Genomic DNA, 24,274 nt, shown 5'->3' with positions numbered 1-24,274 from the left:
GGGGTCTAACCTATATGGGGTTCGTTGAGCTTCTTGGATGCCCAGCTTTTCATCTTTCATGATTTTGGGGAAGTTTTCTGTCAGCGGTTCTTCAATGATCCTCTCTGTGTTTTCTGTTTTCTCCCTCTGTTCTGGAACTCCAATCACTTGAAAATTTTTGCTTTTGATTGTATCCCACATAACTCTCAGGGTCTCTTCATTTTTCTTTGTTCCTTTTTCTGAGTTTTCCTCAAACAGATTTGTATCCAAGTGTTTGTCTTCAATTCCACTGATCCTGTCTTCCACCTTTTCAGAGCTGCTTCTCAGCCCTTCTGTGACACCGTCCATTTCTGAAATCTTGTTGTTTATCTTTTGGATTTCTAATTGCTGTCTTTGTATAATTTCTAGTTGTGAATTTATTTTGGCATTTTGTTCCTGGATTGTTTTCCTGAATTCTTCCAATTTTTTGCCTGTATTTTCCATGAATTTGTCTACTTTTTCTTCATTTTTGTCTGCTTTTTGTTTCAGGTCATGGAGAATTCTGTTTGTTAGAAATTTGAATTCCCTATGAAGTACTTCTAGTGCCTTTTCTTCCACTGGAAAGTCATGTGGTGTTTTATTTTGGATGCCTACTGGAACTATTGTGTCCTGTTTTTGTAAATGTGTTGATATTGTCTTCTGTCTTCGAGGCATTCACTAGTTATTTTTCTCATTTATTGAGTGTAGATTTGTTTGTTTCATCCATTTTTTTTTTTAAATTTGTCTATGTCTGAGCAGGTGGGCTGTGTGTTCCTTGTTGTTTGCTTGTCTGTAGGCACAATACTATTCGCTTCCTTCTCCTATTGGCAGGGTCAGTAGTTCAGATATGGTACAGCAGGGCAGGTCTAGCTGAAGAGGAGTTACTGGGACAGGTTGTTTGTGGCACTTACTACAGCCACCTCGGTAGGTCGGTAATCAGTGCATGGCAGGTTCCAGTATTCCATGCCTGTTCTGCTTGGTGGTGTGATATTAAGCGCATGGTGCAGCTGGCAGGATGTAGCGGGGAGATTGTTATGTGCGGAGCTAAGATGGATATGGGAGAGAGGAGGGAGGAACAGGAGCCCAAAACATACAAACAAACAAAAAAGAATGCTAGTGGAGCTTGCCTTTGGAGTGGAAAAATGAGAGACTATTAAATGGAGAAAAACAAGAAAGGGAAGAGGAAGGAAAAAAAAAGAAAAGAATGAATAAATAAAAATCAGAAAGGGAGAAGAACAGCAAAGTTCCCAGGGATCCCACTGGTGCGGCTATGAGGTCTGTGGAAGTTGTTCTCAGGTGTTGCAGTACAGCCTGGCTGGAAGGCGTAGAGGTATACAATGCCAGGTATTCAGGGAACAGAAAGAGAAGGAAGATTTAGAGAGACGAGAACCTGAGTAATGAAGAAAGACAAAAAAGGAAAAAGAGGGAAAAGAAAACAAAACAAATCAAAAAAAAAAAGAACGAGAAAAGCCCCCCAAAAAACAGAAAGAAAGAAAAACAACAACAACAAAGAAAGAAGTGCTCTCAGGGATCCCTCTGCATGTCTGTGCAAGCCGAGGGCGTAGTTTCCAAGCCATGCCGCACCGCCTGGCCAGAAAGGGCTCCCAACTCAAGAAAAGGAAAAGAAAACAAACAAACAATTCAAAACAAACAAATGAACAAAAGCCCTGGGATCCCACCAGCGCGGCAGCCCAGACCGGGAAGCAGCTCCACACTTGAACAGAGCTCTGCAGCCCTTCAGGAAGAAGCAAAGATGGCACATGGAGCCAGGTATTTGAGTGAAAGGAGGGGGAGGTGGTGAGAGTTAAGGAAGAAATCAAAAGAAGTGGAAAAAAGCAACACCAACAGCCAACAAATGGCACTCAGGGAGCTGGCCCATTCAGGTGGGTGGAATCCAAGAAGCCGGTGCTTCCCGGAGAAGATATTGTGGCCACGGGAAGCAGAGGAGGCCGAGTGGGGGTGAAGAAGTGTGGAAGGTGAGAAAGTGTATATGGGAAATTACCGGTTGTTTTGTCTCCCGCTGGCAGCTCCATGAAGCTGCTTTCTCCTACCCTCTGTTTGCTGGTCTCCGATAGGAGTCCAAGATGACGGATCTGTGCTGCGTTAGCTGGTAGAGGACCTCTGCATGAGTCTCTCCTCGCTCTCTGTTCTCTGTCAGTTTTCTCACTCCATTTGGTGCTTGGCTGAGTTCTTTATCTCTTCATTTGATGTTTTAGGGTTTCAGGATTGTTGTTTTCTCTGTTCGGCTTAGTTTTTTGGATCTTTGCTGTAGAGGGACGGCATGGTGCTTCTGCCTAGAGCTCCATTTTGCGGGAAGTGTAATTGTTTTTTTTAAAAACTACCTTCCTGTGTTAAAGCATTTTTTTTTTAAGTTTCACTTTGTTAAGTAGATCATTTCAGATATGCATCTGCTTAATGGGGAAAAAAACTCAGGTTAACTGGCTTAACCTTTGTAAAATTGATATTTTCATACAATTTTAGAATTAAAATGTATTTGCGGTGGATAGACTAACTGGTCACTTGGATATGCTAACGTGTTCAGTGTACCTTAGGAAGAAGATTCTTGATTTTTGGAATAAAGGTGTATCTCATAGCAGAATACTAGCTCAGAGAAGCAAATGCCTTGCTGAAGATAGCTGGAATCAGAAAGAAAAGTAAATGTCACTAAAATGGTGTTTGAGACCTTGTTTAGCCTCTGATTTTGCTCTTTTCCAGCCTTGAAATAGTATCAGCCTTTTGCTGCATCTCAAAAATGTCAAAAACTACTTGCCAAAAACTGATGATAAAGATTATACAAAAATAAGGGATACTGAAGCTACTTCAAATTCAGATATAAACCAGGTGCATCATCAGTGATGAGCTATCTGGTTGACTAAGGCTGGCAATCAGCAAGCACACTGATTGTCTTCCAGGGTTTTTTTATTTCACGCAGGTTCTCAGGTTCTCCTACATAGCGCTGCCTTTGCTCTTCTGCACGTGAAGAGGATCAGTTTCTAATTCATCTTCCCTGAACTTGTGTTATCATCGATAGTTATTTTCAAGATTGATAGCAGGACCTACACAAGTGCTATCAGCTACCATGACTCCTGAAATGATTTTTCGTTATGACCTTTGCCCAAGAGTGTGTGGACTCAATTCTGTGTTAGCAGCCACTTTGTAATGGACCCTAAAATGTGAACATGCAAAACCCAAGGCCAGGCTTCCATTTACTGTCAGCTCATGTGCTTCCATTTGAGAAAGGATTTAGGCATATCATCTTCAATTTAGTTCGCTGATTTAGGGAGCCATACTCCTCTTATTGGAAAGCCTGGTGACGCAGTGGTTAAGAGCTATGGCTGCTAACCAAAAGGTCGGCAGTTCAAATCCACCGGGTGCTCCTTGGAAACTATATGGGGCAGTTCTACTCTGTCCTATAGGGTCGCTACGAGTTGAAATTGACTCAAGGGCAATGGAATGGATATTCTTGTTATCACTTAGAGTTCTCATGCTCCTGCATTAGCAGTTGTGGAAAAGTCACTATATGTTCCTAGTTTCAACAAAAGAAGGGACATAGTGGCTACATCTGTATAGTCAAACTGATATTGGTGGATATAAGGTTAAATTAAATGAACATTAATCCTTTTTGTTGTGTTTTGTTTTGGTTTTTTAAATTGTTTAAATTCATAAAGTAAATATTTAAAGAGAATTGGTCTGTTCTCTGTTCCTACTGGGGTTTGGTTTGAGAAGAAAGTGTAGGTAGTAAAAAGTATTTAGGAAAAGAAATGGTAAATAATAATAACCATATGTTAAAATAATATCAAAATGTCCCACAATCATATATATTCATCAGAATGACTCCAATTTATCACTTTCATTTCACAGTAGAGGAAACTGAGGCTCAGACGGGTAAACTAATTTGTTCACAGTCCTAACGATATTGGTAGATCTGGTGTCTGTAGTCTAATCGGTTGATGCCAATGACCATATTTGTTACATTGTATTGTGTGTCCTCCCCAGGTAAAAGTAAAACCAGGCAGAAGTACCATTTATCTTTAAAACTATAAGAACTGATCCTTCAAATTACACTAACAAGTTCTTGAGCATTTATCAAGAGACCCATTTAGGGAGTGGGGCTATACAGCATCTGTACTTTGGCCTGTTTCACAGGAAGCTAGCTGCCTTTTGCTTTGGTTTCTGAAATTGTTGGGAGACTGTGAGGATGTAAATAAATCCCCACTTTTCACTTCTCTGCCACTTCTGTTCTGACACCAGCTGCATGTGCAGCATGTCTTCCTCTGAAACTAATCACTCAGAGCTAAGTCAGACCTAACAAGTTACAAGACACAGTCCTCCAAACTGCAAAGTCTGTCCAAGACCTCAGGTGGCAGCCATAGACTTGGGAGTCACCAAGGATCCCCTCACATCTGATCTGCTGGTGACAAATTCAGGGTATTTCCCACAATCCTTTTAGGTTGCCAGCCACAAGCTCGAGGGCACTAGAAGCTCCCTTACCTCTGACTTGCTAGCTAAAAACGTACTGGTCCTCTCTCCCCCCTCAGGATGCTAGCCACAAGCTCGGGGGTTCCTAGTCCCCTCATTTATGACCTACTGGTTCCCAATACTCCTTCAAATTGATAGTTTTCTAGAACAACCCACAGCACTCATGGAAAGCACTATACTTATGCTTATTACACTTAGCTTTATTATAAAGGATACAGATCAGGATAATCAGAAAGAAAAGCTACATAAGACGAGCTCAGAGAGGGTTCCCAACATGGAATTTCTGTGCCCCAAAGAGTGCAGGTCACCCTTCCCTTGCCAACCAGGAAGCTCATGAAGCTTCAGCGTCCAGAGAAGTTATTGAGGATTTTCACCCTGTCATCGTGAGGTAGTCATTATGAAGTGGTATCATAAGGTGGGTCCCTTTTGCTGCATCATCATGAGATGGTCATCATGAGGTGAGTCTCTCTGGCCTGGAGAGCCCATACCCCAGAGACACCTCACATCTGTCAGGTCTAGAGTTCTTATGGAAAGATTCTTGAGATTACCTCTTTGGAACCAAGGACAAAGACACATTTCTTTGGATAAGGTTAAATTCTAAACTCCACACGATTATATGTGTTGCGTGTCAGAGGGAACAGTGGACCACACTTGGCATTTGATAGAACTAGGGATAAATCACAAGGAGGGAAAAAAAAGGCCATTGCATGCTGTGCTATTTCTGGATTATTTGCTAGGAAAAATTAGTAAATTTACTACAAAACTTTTACTACTGAAAAAATATATTTTGTAGACAGAAATTGTACAAATTATTGTAAGAAGTTTGGACTAAGAGAATAGTGGATATTTAATAATATAAAATTATAATTATTATCTCAAAACATGTAAAATATTTTTTCTTGATAACTACAGAATTGCAGTTTACATTCAGTGAGCCTGGCACAGTGAGGGAAGGAGGCTTTGGGAGCAGATCCACGGGAGAGCGGAAAATTTTTAAAAACCAACTGAAGTAACTTCTGACCTGTACTTTTCCTGGAAAAAAATATTTGCTATTCAATCAGATTTTATGAATTTGAACTTGAGAGAAAATCCTCATGTCCCCATGAATAACAAGGAAACAATTGCTTGTTAAAAAAAAAGAAAATTATGAAACAAGGATTAGATCATTTTAACTGCAGAGAGGGTAGTAAACAACCTGACCAAAGACATTCTTTGGTCAAAATGTCTTCAAGTGGTGAGGATTTCTTGAAAATAAGTAACAGTTCATGGAAAATGGATGTTGATTACTTTGTCCATTCTTTCTCTCTCTTGGTAAAACATACTCAGAGTGACATAGAGATGAGTTGCCTATAGCTGATACTCTGGGATTAACCAACCATTTCAGATCACAATACTCTTTGGAGAGTATTTGTTTCCAGTTATATAGTAGAATGAATGCTTCTGACAAATTATACCATTTAAGCAGAAAGTATCTATCTCGAGCTAGGTTGATTCTGAGTAACTATGGCACAGAAAAGCTTATGTTCAGTCTCTTGCCAAAGTCCTCATCCCATTTTCCCTCATCTACCCAGGGAAAAAAAAGCCTTCTCTCAAGTGAATGGATCTGCTATTATTGTATTTTTACCTCAATGAGATCTTTATATATGATGTGTGTTTGCATGTATTTATATGTTTACTTATGGAAAACATAAATGAGATTATACATACATACATATATATATATAGAGAGAGAGAGAGAACTTGGCTGCTGACCAAAAGGTTTGTAGTTCGAATCCACCAACAGCTCCTTGGAAACCTTATGAGGCAGTTCTACTCTGTCCTATAGGGTCACTTTGAGTCAGAATCGACTCAATGGCAATGAGATTTTTTTTTTTTTATATCCCACATCTGTCTGCCAGTTTGTCTTATTGTGTTGGCTTGTATATTGCTGTGATGCTGGAAGCTATGCTACCTGTCACCACCCATAATGGACAGGTTTCAGTATAGCATTCAGACTAAGACAGAAGACACACCAAAATGAAAGGACTGGTGATCTATTTCTAAAAATCAACCAATGAACATCTTATGAATCACAACAGGATATCGTCCAGCTCTCTTGCTTTTGATATGTCATCAGGAGGGACTGCTTGCTAGAGGAGGACATCATGTTTTGTGGCACAGAGGGCAAGCAAGGGTGAGAAGCCCCTTGGTGAGATGGATTTGTACAGTAGTCCTAGCAATGGACTTGAACATGCCAATGATGGTGAAGATGATGCAGGATTGAGGAATATTTTGTTCTGATGTACATAAGGTCTCGTGAGTCAAAGTTGACTAGACAAAAGCTAGCTATTTATCATCTATCTATCTGTCTATCTAATCTATCTGTCTACCTACCTATCTATCTATCTGCCTGTCTGCCTACCTGCCTGTCTATCTGCCTGCCTATGTACCTACCTATGTATCTGTCATCTATCTACCTATCCATTCATATATACAATAAACATAAAGCATACACAATAAAATTGAATTAAAATAAATTAAGAAAGATATAAAAACAGAAGGAAACCAAGAGCAGACTGTTAGAATGCGGTACGGGGAAATGCATACCATTGGATGCCAACACTTAGTAAAAAACTTGGTCCTGTTCTTCCCAACAGCCAAGCAAAGGACAACACATTTGTTACAATATTTAGTAAGAAAAGTATTTGAAAGTTTGAACACTTGAAATTTAATCTTACAACTTAAGGGAAGTTCCTCTCCAGTTTCAACATCACCAAAGTAATACTAATATTCAACTTCCTTTAGCTGTTTCCTTGAAGGAGCTCTGGTGGCACAGTAGTTAGGCACTCAGCTGCTAACCAAAAAGGTTGACAGTTGGAAGCTGCCATCCATTCTACAGGAGAAGGATGTGGCAGTCCGCATCCATAAAGATTACAGCCTTGGAAACCTTATAGGGCAGATTTACTCTGTCCTACAGGGTTGCTGTGAGTCTGAACCAACTTGATGCCAAAGGCATAGCTATTTCCTAGCTAGCGGCTCAATTCTAGCTAACAGCATGAACTTAAAAAAAAAAAAAAAAAAAAAAAAATCTGTAAACACATCTCCCAAACTTGTCAGATGATAAAAATACACTTTTTTGTTAATAAATGCAGATTCCTGGGTACTGTGCCAGACCTAAGAAAGCATATCCTCCAGGGGTGAGGTCTAGGGTTCTGTTTTTATTTTATTTTATATAATCTGCATGCATTTACTGATTTTCCATTTTTGGAAATTCTATAGGACTACATTGTATTTGTACTCAAATTGAACATTGTTCTAATTTTGAATCCACCATTTACTACTGGTTGGTGTTAAGCGATTTATTTGACCTCTCAGATTTACTTCTAAGTATAAACAGCAACATCTAACTCATAAGGCATTGTAAGTTTGAAATTACACGAGGAAGGTACCACGCTATTATTCTTATTTCTACACGTTTAAGGAAAGTTTTGTTTCCTGTTGAAGAAATGATTCATGTTGGTAGTAATCACTTTGTAGTCACACTGATCTTGTCACCATGTAAACAAATGTATTGTTTGCCTATAAACCAAAACAAAACCCGTTACCATCCAGCCGATTCCGACTCATAGCCACCCCATAGGACAGAGTAGAACTGCCCCATAGGGTTTCCAAGGAGCAGCTGATGGACTCGAACTACTGACCTTTGGGTTAGCAGCTGAGCTCTTAACCACTGCACCACCAGGGCTCCATTGTTCACCTATAGGGGCAACAATAATAGGCCCTGGATTTGGGGAGCTTGTCCCAATAAAATATACTGCCTTATTTTCATGCACAATTTCAGGCACTCTTTCCTCAAAGTTGGTGCAGGATACATAATTGTTTCTATTGTGTGCTTAAGCCAAGTCCTACTTTGAATGAAAAGATCCACTCCATTGGTTTTCAATCTGTATGTTTTCTTTATTTATAATAACAAATAAGCTATAGGCGTGTGTCAGGTCTTCCTCTGGGGGTTTCACACAAAGGATATAATTTAGTCCTCAACAGAACTCAAGATCGTTGTCTATATCATTGTTCAGAGGAAGGAACTGAGGTGCAGGGAGTTTGACAGATTCACCCCAAGCCACCAGCTGGAGGTGAGTGAGTTGTAACGATAAATTTCTGGTTGTCTGACTTGACTCAACATTCTGTCCACTATCAATTGTGCTTTTTCAACCATGCTTCTGATGGCAATACGCATTGTTTCTGCACCGAGATCCAACTCGCTGATATTCTATAGGCTTGCAGTTCTATTCTGTCTCCCAATGCTGTAACACATCAGGATTCCTGGCCTTACCTGAAGGGTTGTGTTAATATGTACCTACTTGTGGGGGGGGGGGAGCGGTGGGAAGTGCACTAACATTTCTTTGGTCAAATATGTTTGGAAAATACTTGGTGAGACACATTAAAATGATGTTGCTTTAAATTCATATTTTACAAATTTTTAATTGATCTCTTTACTGAAAAACTTCTCCAAGTTAACTTAACTTACACACTTATATAAGTGTATATTAGTGTATAAGATGTGGTCATCCTTTGATCTCTGCTTCAAATATTGATCTCCTCAATCTCTCTGTACATATTTCCTAGAGACACTTTATGAAAGCACAGGTTTGTCATCTAACTGGCTTTGCCCTCAGGGGCTCCACATTGCTCCAAAGGAAGCCCAGTTCCCTTGGCCTGGCAGGCAAGGTACATGAGGCCTTTGCATGGCCAGCTTCCTGCCTTCTGGTATGCTCACTACTTTAGGTGGAGTTTTTTGAACTCATCCTGCAGGGTGTTTTGTTTGTTTGCTTAGCTCTGAGCCATTGTTTGGGCTGATCCATAGGCCTAGAACGGCGTTCTTCCTCTTTCTTTCCTGACAGACTTTACTCAGGCCCTCTCTTCTAGGAAACTCCCAGCCCCACTCACTGTTTTAGGCAACCTTCCTGTTTGACCCCTGTGCCATCACCTCTCCTAATAGCTAATATGGTGTATAAAATGTGTGTGTCTGCCTATTGTCCCTCATCATTCATTTGAAAGGGACTTCTTATCCCAGAGTATGACATACTACCTGGAATATAATGTGCATGCTATAGAGATTTATTAAATTGAGCCCTAACCCATCTCTCTGTCCCTCTGTCTCTGTCTGCCCCGCTGTCCGTCTTTGTGTCCCTCTTTCAGTCTCCGTCTCTCACTGTTTCCCATGTTATCATTTTGAACACAGACACAAAAGTCATGTAAACATGATCACTGCTGTTTTTCCTCCTAACCTAGAAGCACTAACATGGAATGATATTTGCCTCTAAGCCTTATATCTTTTATTAGCTATCATTATATTTTACGCCCCAGCAGCAATATATAACCACTGCCAACCCTCTTGGCACCCCTAAGACATCAGTCATGTCAAACCTAATTGAATCAAAGTGCAAGCAGTTATAAACTGAGTGCAGCTTGACAAATTAAAAAAAGAAAAAGTCACACATCCCACCAATACTTTCATTTGAAGATATTCCCTTATGAGAATATTTTGTGTTTTTCTAAAAATGTCCCTTATGTGCCTTCAGTTTTGTTACTATCATAATTTTACTATTTATCCAGAAACACACACAAGTTCAATGCTTCTCAGGGTAGAAACTTAACATGATGTCAAAGTGTCTGCCATTTCTGAGGGAGGCTGGCCTTTTGTGGTGGCATGGGATTTACGACAGTTTTGGTGGAAAAGAGAAAACCCACCACAACATGCAGCAATTCAACTCACAGCCCCACCGGTAACCAGTGGCTGTTGAATGACCCGTGTGTGTCAGAGTAGAACCGTGCACCATAGAGTTTTTCAAATGGCTGATTTTTCAGGAGCAGATCATCAGGTCTTTCTTCTGAGGCATCTCTGAGTGGGTTTGAATCTTCAATATTTCTGTCAGCAGCTGTGAGCATTAAATGTTTGCACCACCCAGGAAACCCTGCATCTCCATAACCAGGCTCTATTTGACTTGGTCATTTTGCAGCTTGTAAAACATCCACATATTATTCTTGGAAATCATCTGTGTTGCTCTGCTCTGTTGGGTGTGCAATGGATCCCATGCCACCTGCTTAGCCAAGAAAGACCCTCTGGAAAGGTTAGTGCCAGGGGCTGTCTGCATCAACCTATCTATGAAAAGTCTCTCTGAGCAAAGCCCCTCTCAATACTAGCTTGCTTCAATCTCCCAAATCTATTCCACCATAAAACTCATCCTTCTCAGGATAGTGAATACTCCTAGAGTAAGGGACTAGAGGGAAGCATGATTGGGGTGTCCAGAGTGCTGGTTCTATTATTTTTCTTGATTTGGATTCTGGTTACAGTGGAGAGGGGATTGTTCATTTTGTAGAAGTTCATCACGGTCTGAGCTTACGATATATTTATTTTTCTGTATGTATAGTTTATAACCAAAAAAAAAAACCAAACCCATTGCTGTCAAGTCGATTCCAACTCATAGTGAACCTATAGGGTAGAGTAGAACTGCCCCATAAAGTTTCCAAGGAGCAGCTGGTGAATTTGAACTGCTGACCTTTTGGTTAGCAACCAAATTCTTAACCACTATACCACCAGGGAATACTTCAGTAAAGACATGTTAAATGATACCTTCTTAAAGAAAGGTGTACATTTACACCAGATTAGGGCATTTGTCTAGGAGCACAGATATTCCATCATACTCATACAGTCTAGTAGTACAAAGAGTGAGCTTTGGGGTCTGATAGATCAAGACAAGAGCGTCCCGGCTGCTCCTTCCCATCTGTGCCACCTTCCTGTGTTTCTGTCTCTCACCTGTTAAATGGAAATTCTAATGCCTACTCAATAGGGTAATTGAGAAAATTGAGTTGAATTAATAATAGAAAGGCACTTAGCACAGAAAGAAACCAGTGTATTGTGAACACTGTTATTAATAGCAGGAACACAACAGCTGAATTAGAGGTGGATAAAGAAAAATGAGAGGCTGTTCTGGAGCAGCTGAGGTGTGGATGCAACAGTGACATCAACTCTATTAAGGGGAAAGGAGGTAGGGAATACAAGTGAGAACTATGCCCTATATACAGGAAGACACAGTGGAATACAAATGAGCAAATGCAAAGAGCAAATGCCATAAAACCAAAAGGCCCCCCAAGACTGGTCTCCTGTTTGGGAGGATTGATGCTTTTCTCAAGAGTAGTGTGAGACCAGGAGGAGGCCCATCAGGCCCCTGAGGGCACGTCTGCATTTTCCCTTCAGTTTGCTCATTTTCCACCAGAACACAAGCCCTAAGAGGGACAGAGCTTTTGTCTAACGTGTACGCCCAACGTGGAGAGGTGTGCCTAGAACATAGCAGGGACTCAATCGACATTTGCTGAATGAGTAAATGAACAAATGCTATCATGAATACTTTCTAACCATTGAGTTTCCTGGCACTTGTTATTGATTTCCACTCCCACAGAGGAAATTAAAGATACTAGTGGTTCATGGCGAGTTTATTGGATTATTTCACACTGTATCAGAATGGCCTGGGACAGTCTGACAGCCATATATTCCTAGGTATATTGGATTCTTATTTATATATAATTTGAAATGGTTTACTCATTGCCTTTAGATTTGAGAGCATCTTGGATAGCATATTTTGCGTTTAAGAAAACCAGATTGGAGTCCTTGCTCTGTCATTTAGTAATTTGAGCTAATTATTTAGTTTCTATGAACCACACTTTTGTTGTTGTTGTTAGGTGTGGTGGAGTCAGCTCTGACCCATGGTGCCCTTATGTACAACAGAAGAAAGCATGCCCGGTCCTGTGCCATCTTCAAGATCACTGCTGTATTTGAGTCCATTGTTGCCGCTGTTGAGTCAATCCATCTCATCCGTAAATTGAGGAGAAGAATGCCCACATCTGAGAGCTGTGGTGAGGATTAATGGCATATTATTCATAAAGCTGTGCCTGGCTGGTAGTAGTGTAAAGGATGTTTAAATATCTCTTTAGTTTAATAGTTCACCTGGTGGAATTTTTCATCAGTGTGTAGTGAGGAGACCCTTCCTCAGAAAATTATAACATTTCATGCATCTGGAGCTTTGGGAATTAAAGGCCAGATAGAACAAATCAGTGGACTTCTCCTTTTCCTGGGAGATAAGGAGTGTTTGCAGTTGTTAAAAAGGTAATAAAATATGTGTCCATGAAAGGAGAAGAAAGGTGGGAATAAATATATTCTAGTCTCATAAGAGCAAGTTTTTATTGAGATTTTAGAGGGTTTAAGGACTGAAAAGTTTGAAGTATGTTTATGAGTATTCAAAATAATAAACAGTAAATTATCAAACAAGTGTGAGAAAGTCGAAGAAATTTCACAGTTTACCCATGATGACTACTTCAATGCTTACAAATATAAGCCAAGTATCATATTCTTTCAAAAAATATTTGTGTGTGTTTGTGAGTGTATATATGAGTGTGAGTGCGAGGGTGTGTATGAGTTATTTGAGTATGTGTGTGAGTGTGTGAGAGTTATTGTGTGTGCATGTATGTGTGTGCGAGTGTGTTTGTGTGCCCATGCTTTGCTGCTGTGTTCCCTCAGAATGAGGGCTGAAATATGAACAACATCATGGGAGGAATAGATACCAGTGAATGGGTGGGGCTCAGGTTTTTCTGGTGCAGGAGTGTGTCCCCAAGGCCAGGGTGGCCGTGCCAGACTCCATCAAGGTGTGTGATTTCTTCAGAAGAACTTCTGAACTCACCAGGAGTCTTAGTGCCTCAGGGGAGCAGAGTGCCAGCAGCTACACACATGTAACAAGGAACGGAAAGTGGAGAAGGTCATACAATGATAAAATGTTAAACATCATCAGAGAATAATTTTCTAAAAGCACTTTGAGAGGAGGATGGCCCAATGGCTATAATTACTCCCCGATCCTTCCCCACTGCTAGCATCTTTGAGCTTTGGCACAAACCATTGCAACTCGCCCTCTGAAGCATAATGGTTGGTCTAACTATAGAAGCAGCAGGGATAAAAAGAAAAAAAAAAAAAATTCCCTTTGAGTGAATTCTGACTCATAGCCGCTTTATATGAGAGAGTAGAACTGCCTTATAGGGTTTCCAAGGCTGTAAGCTTTATGGAAGCGGACTGCCACATCTTTCTCCCACAGGGCAGCCAGTGGATTCGAACCGCTGACCTTTCAGGTAGTAGCCCAGCGCTTAACCACTGTGCCACCAGTGCTCTTCCTGCAGTAGGGCTAAAGTGATATAATTCCAGGCTAACAATTTGGGGCTGGTGCCCCACATCTGACTACCCTCATCTTCAGCTGATCAGGCTGGAAAACTTGCACTGCACTCTATGCAGTGAAATAAACAACCCCTGGAATATAAAACAGGGTCGGGGAAGATCCTCAGGGTCCCTCATCCACCCTGCAAAGAGAGGAGCACCCGTAGAACTTTTCCATCCCATGCGACAGCTTCTGAGCCAAGGGGGACTGATCATAGTGGAACTTTTCCTGTTGTCTGCTGTCTGTCGTCTGTGCGTAATTAGAACGGCTTTCACTATGGCCAACACTGTGGTATGAGTCTTCGTGTGTACAACTTAATCAGGATAAATGGATATAACACTCCTGGAGTGGTTGGTGCCACTGGGTGGAATTCTCATCCCAGGACTCTGGAAGGTACTTGGGATCTGGAGACAACCTTTACTGTAACGTGTGTGCAACACACACTTATTCCAATGACTTTTCCAATAATTTATTTGTGTCTCCTCTTTTGCCAACACCAGCCCTCCACCCGCCTTGACCTCTTTAACCTCATTTCCTAGCATTCTTGCTCTCCCCTGCAGCAGCCTTGATGGCTTCCTTGCTCTTCCTTTCATCCAAGAAGTCTATGTCTGCCTCCTTGTGCCTGAAATGCTCATGCCTTGGAGCAACATGACTCACCACCATGTCTCTGCTGTGCTTGTTAGCTGTCTTCTAGTAGACCCTTCGGCTCATGGCAACCCATTCACAATGAGACTGTACCATTGTTAGCCATAAGGTTTTCATGGGCTGATTTTCAGAAGTAGATCACCAGGGCGTTCTTCCCAGTGTGTTTTAGTGTGGAAGTTTCATTGAAACCTGTTTGGCATTACAACAACACACAAGCCTCCACTGGCAGGTGGTGGCCGCACATGAGGTACATTGGAGAGAATTCTACCATTGAACCAGCACTGCCCTCTATGTGCTTCTACCACACATCTAATCAAATGTCATTTTATTAGCAAGACTGCCCCTTACCCTCTAGAGTAAAATAATAACACCAAAACCTTCCCTAGTGACATATTATCATTCCCTTCTTTACTTTACTCCAGTGTGTTTATCTCTAGCACACATAGTGTGGTGCAATTAATTCCCTTACGTGGCCTTTTGCCCTTGGTTTTTGAAAATTAACCTTAGGAGATTTGTTGAATATTTGATTATCCCAGAGGATTTGCTGGGCACCAGTCTGGCTAGGGAGCCCACCCAGGAACTGACAAAGAGCACGTGGACTGGCTGATGAAAGCTCTGAAACCCAGAGGCTTGGGGAGTTTTTCTGCTCCAATTGCTGTCTAAGAGCTGTCCTGGCCAAGAGCTCTTCTGGATGAGAGGTGCCCTGGTTGATGAAAAGAGGACTGTGCTCTCCTTGGGAAAAGGAAAGCTTCACATCAGGGGCCATTCAGACCTCACCCTTGTACCTCTTCCTGATACTGATGCTTTTATCTTAATAAGCCACATAACCAAGGAGCCCTGGTGGTGCAGTGGTTAAGTGCTCAGCTGCTAACTGGAAGATGGGTGGTTCAAACTCACTAGCTGCTCAGTGGGAGAACAATGTGGCAGTCTGGTTTTGTAAAGATTACCATATTTTTATGCAAATAACATGCACATTCTACATTTGTTTGCCAACTGTGCCCTCCCCCTATAAGATATTTTTGTTAACATGCTATGCTAATCTTTTTTTTTTTTTTTAATATAACAACATTAAAAAAATATATATTGGCATAGTGGTGCTTACAAAAACACCTCCTGGGGGTAGACAGCCAATTGCGAAACAAATGTAGAAGGTTCACATTATTTGAGTAAAAATATGGTACTGCCTTGGAAACCCTATGGGGCAGTTCTACTCTGTCCTATAGGGTCACTATGAGTCAGAATTGACTTGATGGCAAAGTGTCTTTGCTTTTTTTGTTTGTTTTTTTATAGTCTGTGGGCTCTATGAGACACTGCAGTGAATTATCAAACCCACCAGAGAGAGAGATGGGGGAGGGGGAGGTGGTGGCTTGTCAGAAATAATGGAGAATTAGAAAGAGGGGATATATTTGACCTCTGCCTCATAGGAATCAGCTATATACTGATTATTATTCACAAAGCTATCCATGACAAAGTATCTATTTTACTCACTTATTTAGATTGTCTATTCCCACTAGACAGTAATCTTCTCAAAGGCATGGTTTCATGTCGGTTTTGTATCTATGTTCATTGCATAGTAAAATTCTCAGCCCTTAGTAAGTGCTCAAAAAACACTTATTGAATGAATCAATGAATTACTTATTACACAGTGAGAAGAGCAATTTTACACAATGTTCTCCATTAAGGATAGCTTTGGGCTTAAAAAGAGGAGAGAGAAATACTCCTATTAGATTATAACACAATAATTTTTTAAATGTCCTTCAAAAGAAAAAGATATAGAAACAGTTGAACCATAATGATCTTGTTTAATAATTAATGAATAAATAAACAGTTTATCTCATGGCATCAAAATAATGACTTAGAGAACAAAATACAAATGGAAATGTTGCTGTTGTTGTTAGGTGCTGGCCAATCAGTTTGGACTTATAGTAACCTATGTACAACAGAAGGAGACATTGCCTGGTCCATTGCAATCTTCACAATCATTGTTATGTTTGAGCCCATTGTTACAGACACTGTGTCAATCTATCTCATTGAGAGTCTTCCTCATTTTCACTGACCCTCTACTTTACCAAGCATGATGTACTTCTCCGGGGACTGGTCCCTCCTGAAAACACGTCCAAAGTATGTGAGACAAAGTTTTGCCATCCTCACTTCTAAGAAGCATTCAGGCTGTACTTCTTCCAAGACAGATTTGTTCATTCTTCTGACAGTCCTTGGTATATTCAACATTCTTTGCCAACACCATAACTCAAAGGCATCCATTCTTCTTTGGTCATCCTTATTCATTGTCCATGTGTATAAAACGATTGAAAATATCATGACTTGGGCCAGGCGCATCTTGGTACTCAAAATGACATCTTTGCTTTCTATCACTTTAAAGAGGTCTTTTGTAACTAATTTGCCGAATGCAATACATTGTTTGATTTCCTGAGTACTTCAATGGACGTTGATTTTGGATCTAAGGAAAATGAAATCCTAGACAACATCAGTCTTTTCTCCATTTATCATGATGTTGCTTATTGGTCCACTTGTGAGAAATTTTGTTTTCTTTATGTTGAGGTATAATCCATACTGAAGGCTGTAGTCTTTGATCATCAGTTAGCGATTCAAGACCTCTTCACTTTCAGCAAACAAAATTGTGTCATCCGCATATAGCAGGTTGTTAATGAGTCTTCCTCCAATCCTGATGCCACCTTCTTCTTATAATCCAGCTACTCTGATCATTTATTCAGAATACAGATTGAATAAGTATGGTGAAATATACAACCATGACACATACCTTACCTAATTTTAAACCATGCAGTATTCCCTTTTCTATTTGAACAACAGCATCTTGGTCTATGTACAGGTTCCATGAGCACAATTAGTGTTCTGGAATTCCCATTCTTTGCAATGTTACCTGTAATTTGTTATGATTCACATAGTCAAATGCCTTTGCATAGTCAATAAAACACAGGTAAATATCTTCCTAGAATTCTCTTTCAGCCATGATCCATCTGACATCAGCAATGATATCCCTCATGTCCTCTTCTGAATCTGGCTTGAATTTCTGGCAGTTCCCAGTCGACGTACTGCTGCAACCACTTTTGAATGATCTTAAGCAAAATTTTTCTTGAATGTGATATTAATGATCTTGTTTGATAATTTCAGTTTTCTGTTGGATCAGCTTTTTTGGAATGGGCACGAATATGGATCTCTTGCAGTCGGTTGGCCAGGTAACTCTCTTTCAAATTTCTTGGCATAGACGAGTGAGCGCCTCCAATGTCGCATCCTTTGTGGAAACATCTCAATTGGTATTCCATCAATTCCTGGAGCCTAGTTTTTCACCAATGCCTTCAGTACAGCTTGGATTTCATCTTTCAATACCATTGGTTCTTGATCATATGTTACCCCCTGAAATGATTGAATGTCGACCAATTCTTTTAGGTACAGTGACTTTGTGTATTCCTTCCATCTATTTTTGATGCTTCCTATGCCATCCAATATTTTGTCCATAGAATCCTTCAAAATTGCTACTTGAAACTTGAATTTTTTCTTTAGTTCTTTCAGTTTGAGAAATGTTGAGCATGTTCTTCCTTTAGGTTTTCTAAATCCAGGTCCTTGCACATTTCTTTATAATATTTTACTTTATATTTTCAGGGTGCCCTTTGAAATTTTCCATTCAGATCTTTACTTCATCATTTCCTCCATTCACTTTAGATACACTACGTTCATGAGAAAGTTTCAGAGTCTCTTGTGACATCCATTTTGGTCTTTTTTTTTTTCTTTCCTGTCTTTTTAATGACCTTTTGCTTTCTTCATGTATGATGTCCTTGATCTCTTCCCAAAACTTGTCGGTCTTCAGTCATTAGTGTTCAATACATCAAATATATTCTTAAGACGGTCTTCAAATTCAGTTGGGATATTCTCAAGGTCATATTTTGGCTCTAGTGGACTGGTTTTAATATTCTTCGGCTTCAACTTGAACTTGCATATGGGCAATTGATGGTCTGTTCCATAGTTGGTTTCTGGCGTTGTTCTGACTGATGATATTGAGATTTTCCATTATCTCTTTCCACAGATGTAGTCGATTTGATTCCTATACTTTCCATACAGTGAGGTCCATGTGTATAGTCACCCTTTATGCTGTTGAAAAAAGGCATTTGCAATGAAGAAGTCATTGGTCTTGCAAAATTCTATCATGCAATCTCAGGCATCGTTTTTATCACCAAAGCAATATTTTCCAACTACCCATCCTTCTTCATTTTCAGGTTTTACATTCCAATCACCAGTGATTATCAATACATCTTGATTGCATGTTTAATCAATTTCAGACTGCAGAAGTTGGTAAAAATCTTCAGTTTCCTAATCTTTGGCATTAATGGTTGATGTGTAAATTTGAATATTAGTTGTTTTAACTGGTCTTCCTTGTAGGCATAAGGATAATATTCTATCATTGACAGCTTTGTACTTCAGGATAGATCTTGAAATGTTCTTTTTGATGATGAATGTGACACCATTTCTCTTCAATTTGTCTTTCCCAGTATAGTAAACCATATGATTGATTCAAAATGGCCAATACCAGTCCATTTTAGCTTACTAATGCCTAGGATATCGATCCACCATGAGTCTGGCAGTTTGTCACACTGTGGTGGCTTGCATGTTTCTGTGATACTGGATGCTTTGCTACTGGTATTTCATATACCAGCAGGATCACTCTTGGTGGACAGCTTTCAACTGAGCTTCCAGACTAAGAGATACTAGTAAGAAGGACCTGACTGTCTACTTCTGAAAAAATTGGCCAGTGAAAACCTTATGAATAGCAGCAGAACATTATCTGATATAGTGGTGGGAGATGAGGCCCTCAGGTTGGAAGACACCCAAAATACAACTGGGGAAGTGCTGCCTGCTCAAAGTAGAGTCAACCTCAGTGACGTGGATGGAGTCAAGCTTTCGTGAGCTTCATTTGCTGATGTGGCACGACTCAAAATGAGAAGAAACAGCTGCAAACATCCATTAGTAATAGATGGAAATATATACGGATAAATATAAAGAACAAAGAAAATTTTCAAAGAAGTGGTTACATCGAGAGAGAAAATAATGATTTAAAACTCTTTTAAATGATGAATGAATAAATACAACAAGAAACAAATGGTAAGTATTCACAAATATATATAATATAGCATATTTAATATGTAAAAAAAAATCTTATATGAACCCATGAGAAAACATTCAAAATCAAATTAGGTAAATGGGCAGAGGTCAAAGAATATATTTTATATTAGGGGATATAAATTATCAATAACATACGAAATGATGTTTTTCTCTCTAGTAATCCAAATAAGTGGAAATCAAAACAACCATGAGATAGCTTTTCTCATCTTTCAAATAACTTTAACTAGTACAATATCAGGCAGGAAGGGTGATTAAGAACAACATACTCTCTCATACGCTATTGGTGAGAATGTAAAACTTTCCAGAAATCAGGTAAGCGATAAACTTCATGAGTTATAAAAAAGGTTTATACCTTTGACACAGTAGTTACACTGCTGAAATTAAAGAATTAATAATGAATATAGAAGATGTGGTAATTTACAGTGATACTCAACCCTTTCTAGTAGGAAAAATATAGAACAAGTAAACCAACAATATTGAAAAGATGAGGAAAATTATGCTTTAGTCATAGATAGAATATTATGCAATGACATTTTTGCATCACTTTGATAACGATATTTGAACATGATTTATAATAACATTAGAAAACTTTTTATGATTAAAAATAAAAGGAGTACAATACTATCCAGATAGTATGACCTCAAATATACAAGAAAAATACATTTAAATACATTTATATATATTTTTAAAAACATTACTTAAATAAATAATAACATTTTTTTTCAAAATTTCCAAACAATAAATTAGGTAGGAATTATGTATTTTGTGGTTTTGTTGAAACCATTATTCTCCGCAGGGTGAATCCAGACGGTAAAGTCATGTAGACCTGGTACAACCATTTTCACAAACAGCTTACAGAAATTTTAAATCCCCAAATGTATTTTTGACTAATTGGGAAAAATCAGCTAGGTAAATTGAATGGAGGCAGCAGTTGATTACACACTTGACCCCATTCTCACTCAAACCAACCAACACATCTTCACACAACAGCCTGACCACGTCTGTCTCCAGTCTAGCCTTCTGCGGTCTGACTCTTTGGGTTGTCTGTTATTTTCAACTCGAAATGTACACTTCCTACTTGCCCTCTGGAGCAAGTGAGGACTGCCTCCTCTGAAGAGTAATCTTCAACTACTACTGCCCACAAGTACTCCGCACTTCATCGGTTCCTCACTGTGACTTGACAAGAAGTTGTATCCTGTTTCACTTCTCCATATATTTTCTATTCAAAGTAGTGTGTACCATGTATCACACTAGGTGGGTTTGTTTATAGTTTTTCACAATGAAATATAATATACATAAGGAAATTGCACAAAACAAAATATTTAGTTTGTTTTATTACTAAATGAACAGTCAGGCAATCCCAAGTTGAGCTACACATAGGTGTCACCCTAGAAGTCACCTTCCAAACCCTATTAATCACTGTTTTTAGCTTCCCCTAAAACATTACCATACTCTGAGTTTTATGAAAATTGCATCTGACTTTCTTTCATAATTTTGCTACCTAAGCATCCATAAAATCTTTGTTTTTGTTCTCCACAGTGGTGATGTTGTATTTATTACTGTATGAAAAGGAACACATATCCTGTATTAGAGTCTGGCTCTTTTGCTCATCATAATATTTCTAAGATCCACCTATGTAACTGTGTATAACTTAATGTGTTCTTACCAGTAGCTGTCCGCTGTGTGCTTGTATGAATATACCATAAAATATCAATTTTACTCTGTTTGGATTTTGGACTACTTTGTTTTAAGCTAATGTTAAAATGCAACAATGTATATGTTACCATAGGTCTTTTGAGATACATGTAAACATTGTCTTCTCTGATACGTACCCATTTACTTCCAGTTGATTCAGACTCATGGCAACTAGCATAAGTGTGTTTGGTAAATGTTCCATGTACACTTGAAAATACAGTGTATTCTGCAACACTGGGTGCATTGTTCTATGTATTTCTATTAGGTCAAGTTTGCTAATCGTGTTGCTCAAGGTATCTTTTTCTTCACTAATTTTTTGACTGATTGCCCTATCAATTACTGAGAGAAGAGTGACAGAATTCCCTACATTTATTGTAAATTTATTATTTCTCCTTCACTTCTGTCATTTTTTGTTTTCTCTTTCCAATGACTATATAATTAAATGTTTATGACTTTGTAATTATTATATCTTCCTGGTAATTTGAACTTTGTATCCTTATAGAGTGTCCCGGTTTCTGACTGGAAAAGCTTTTTGCCCTAAAGATCAAGTTTATCTTTAATTAATGTAGCTGCACCACCTCTATTTTATTTTTCTTTCTTTTATTATTCTGGCCCTTTGTATTAGATCTTTTTACATCTTTTAACTTTCAAATTTTGTCCTTATATTTTCAATGTGTCTCTTGTAAACAGAATATAGTTAGGTTAATCTACCTAGTCAATCTTTGACTTTTAACTTAAGCATTTAATCTATTTATATTTTATGTAATAATTGTTGTATTTATATTAAAATGTACCATATTACTAAATGCTTTTTCATTATTTTTCTGTTCTATGTTCCTTTTTCTTTCATTTTTTAACTTCCTCTGGATAGTTTCAGGACTTTTTATTATTCCATTTTATTTTATATTAATTTGGAAACTATAGGTCATTTTTCTTTTGTTTTGGTGATATCTCAAGATTACAACATGCATTCTGACTTCATTAATATCTAAAAATAATTGTTAGTTAAGCTTTTTTTTCTTCAGAAAATTCCAAATCTTTTAGAACACTTTAAAACAATTTCCTCACTAGCGACCTATATGCAAAGGTACAGATATAAATAATTATTTCTCACTAAAGGCTGTACATAATGAAGTTTTCAATATAATGCTACTTTTATATATAATTGCCTAATACAGGGTCGCTATGAATCGGAATCAACTTGACAGTAACAGGGTTGGATTTTGGTATGTAAGTCACCATTTCCTGAATTTCATTCCATAATTTTGTAGTGCCTTGGCAAATGCTCTATGGATAAAAATGTTCTATGATTTTAGATTTTCTTCTTTACAGAATTTTAATGCAAATCATGGCCTATTAAATTAATTGAGATGTCTATCGAGTTTAATTGTATCTACCATCTTCTAAAATTAGTTAACCAAGAGATACCTTATTATATAGTGTTTTAAACCTTAATTCTAACACTTCCCTTGGTGATCCAGGGATATTTTTTTTTCAGTTTAGTTTTTGGTTGTGTTTAAATAGGCTCAGGTTGCTAAAAGCATGAGAGATCACCAAGTTAGTAGATGTCAACTGAAATATAGGCAACCCGCTACTTGCCATCAAGTTAATTTTGAATCATGGTGACCCCACGTGTGTCAGGGTTAGAACTGTGCTCCATAGAATTTTCAATGACTGATGGTTTAGGAGTGGATTTCTAGACCTTTCTTCTGAGGCACCTCAGGGTTGACTTGAACCTCCATCCTTTCAGTTAGTAGCAGATCTGTTAATCATTTTCACCATAGAATAACACCAAAATACATATAATCATATTTTAAATTTCAACTCTTTTCAAGAACACTATTTCATCAGATTGACTATTTGGATTGTGTACACTAAAAAAAAAAAAATTAACTTCAACTGTCTTAGGTTAGTAATCATAAAAAATAAAACTTGAAATATTTCCCAAGATGCTTGCAAGGACTGAATAAGTACCTCCCAGATAACTTGGAAATATTGCACATTTTAATTAGTATATCAGCTGACAGATCATAGCTAAACTTTTTACAAAACAACATCATCACACGATACATCACGGGTCATATGAGGTGTTTTCAGCATTTTCACATCTGACATTTACTGATGTCTTTTATGAAAGTGTCACTAATGGATCTATATGGCAGTAAATAAAGTACGCTTGACATGAAATGTTAATAGGATGCAGAGAATATAATGGAAATTGCTAGCCGGATACACTTTCATATCAGTTTTCAGTTCTAATAGGATCATCATCCATCCAAGTTGTGCCTCTCTACACTTAATAACATCTTTGGATTTTATAGGCAGCTGTATTTACAACTTGTACATTCCTTAAGATGGTCAAAATATTGCTTCAATGTGGGAATAATCAATATTGTCCTCGGAATATATTTATGTTTGTCAAATAACAAAGGTTAAAGGTACTTTATGAGTGGAATGTAATTAAGCCTGTGCCAAAACTGTGTGGATGCTATAGTAAAAGCAAATTAATGATTTTTTTAAATTGGTTGATATAAATATCAATTAGATCCTGTTTGTAGGTGGGTTGATTTTTTTCCTACAATCTTGCTTATTTTTTGTCTAGTTGTATTATTACTTATTGAGAAGGGTGTTGAAGCCTGCGACTACAATTATATTTCTGTCTACTTCTCATTTCATCTCTATCAGCTTTGTCATCTCATAATTTGCAGCTCTGTTGTTTGGTATAGACACATTTAAGATTGCTATGTCTTCTTGGTGGATTGATCTTTTAATCATTATATAATGTCTGTCTCTCTCTTGGTTAATTTTCTTTACTTGGACATTTACTTTATCTGACATAAACATAGTAACTACTAATTTCTTTTGATTAATATGTAGATGCATAATATAATTTTTCCATTCTTTCATTTTGACATACCTATTGTTATATTTGAAGTCACCTCATTTTAGACAGTATATATTTTGGTTCATGTGTTGTAATCCATTCCTCCAATATCTGTATTTTAATTTGTGTAGTTAGATATTTTATATTTAATGCAGTTATCAATGTATAAGGGCATATACCTGCT

This window comes from Trichechus manatus, unplaced genomic scaffold (genome assembly GCF_000243295.1).
Source record: "Trichechus manatus latirostris isolate Lorelei unplaced genomic scaffold, TriManLat1.0 scaffold00203, whole genome shotgun sequence".
Lineage (NCBI taxonomy): Eukaryota > Metazoa > Chordata > Mammalia > Sirenia > Trichechidae > Trichechus > Trichechus manatus.
The sequence above is the reverse complement of the archived record's forward strand: the minus strand, read 5'-3'. Positions refer to the sequence as shown.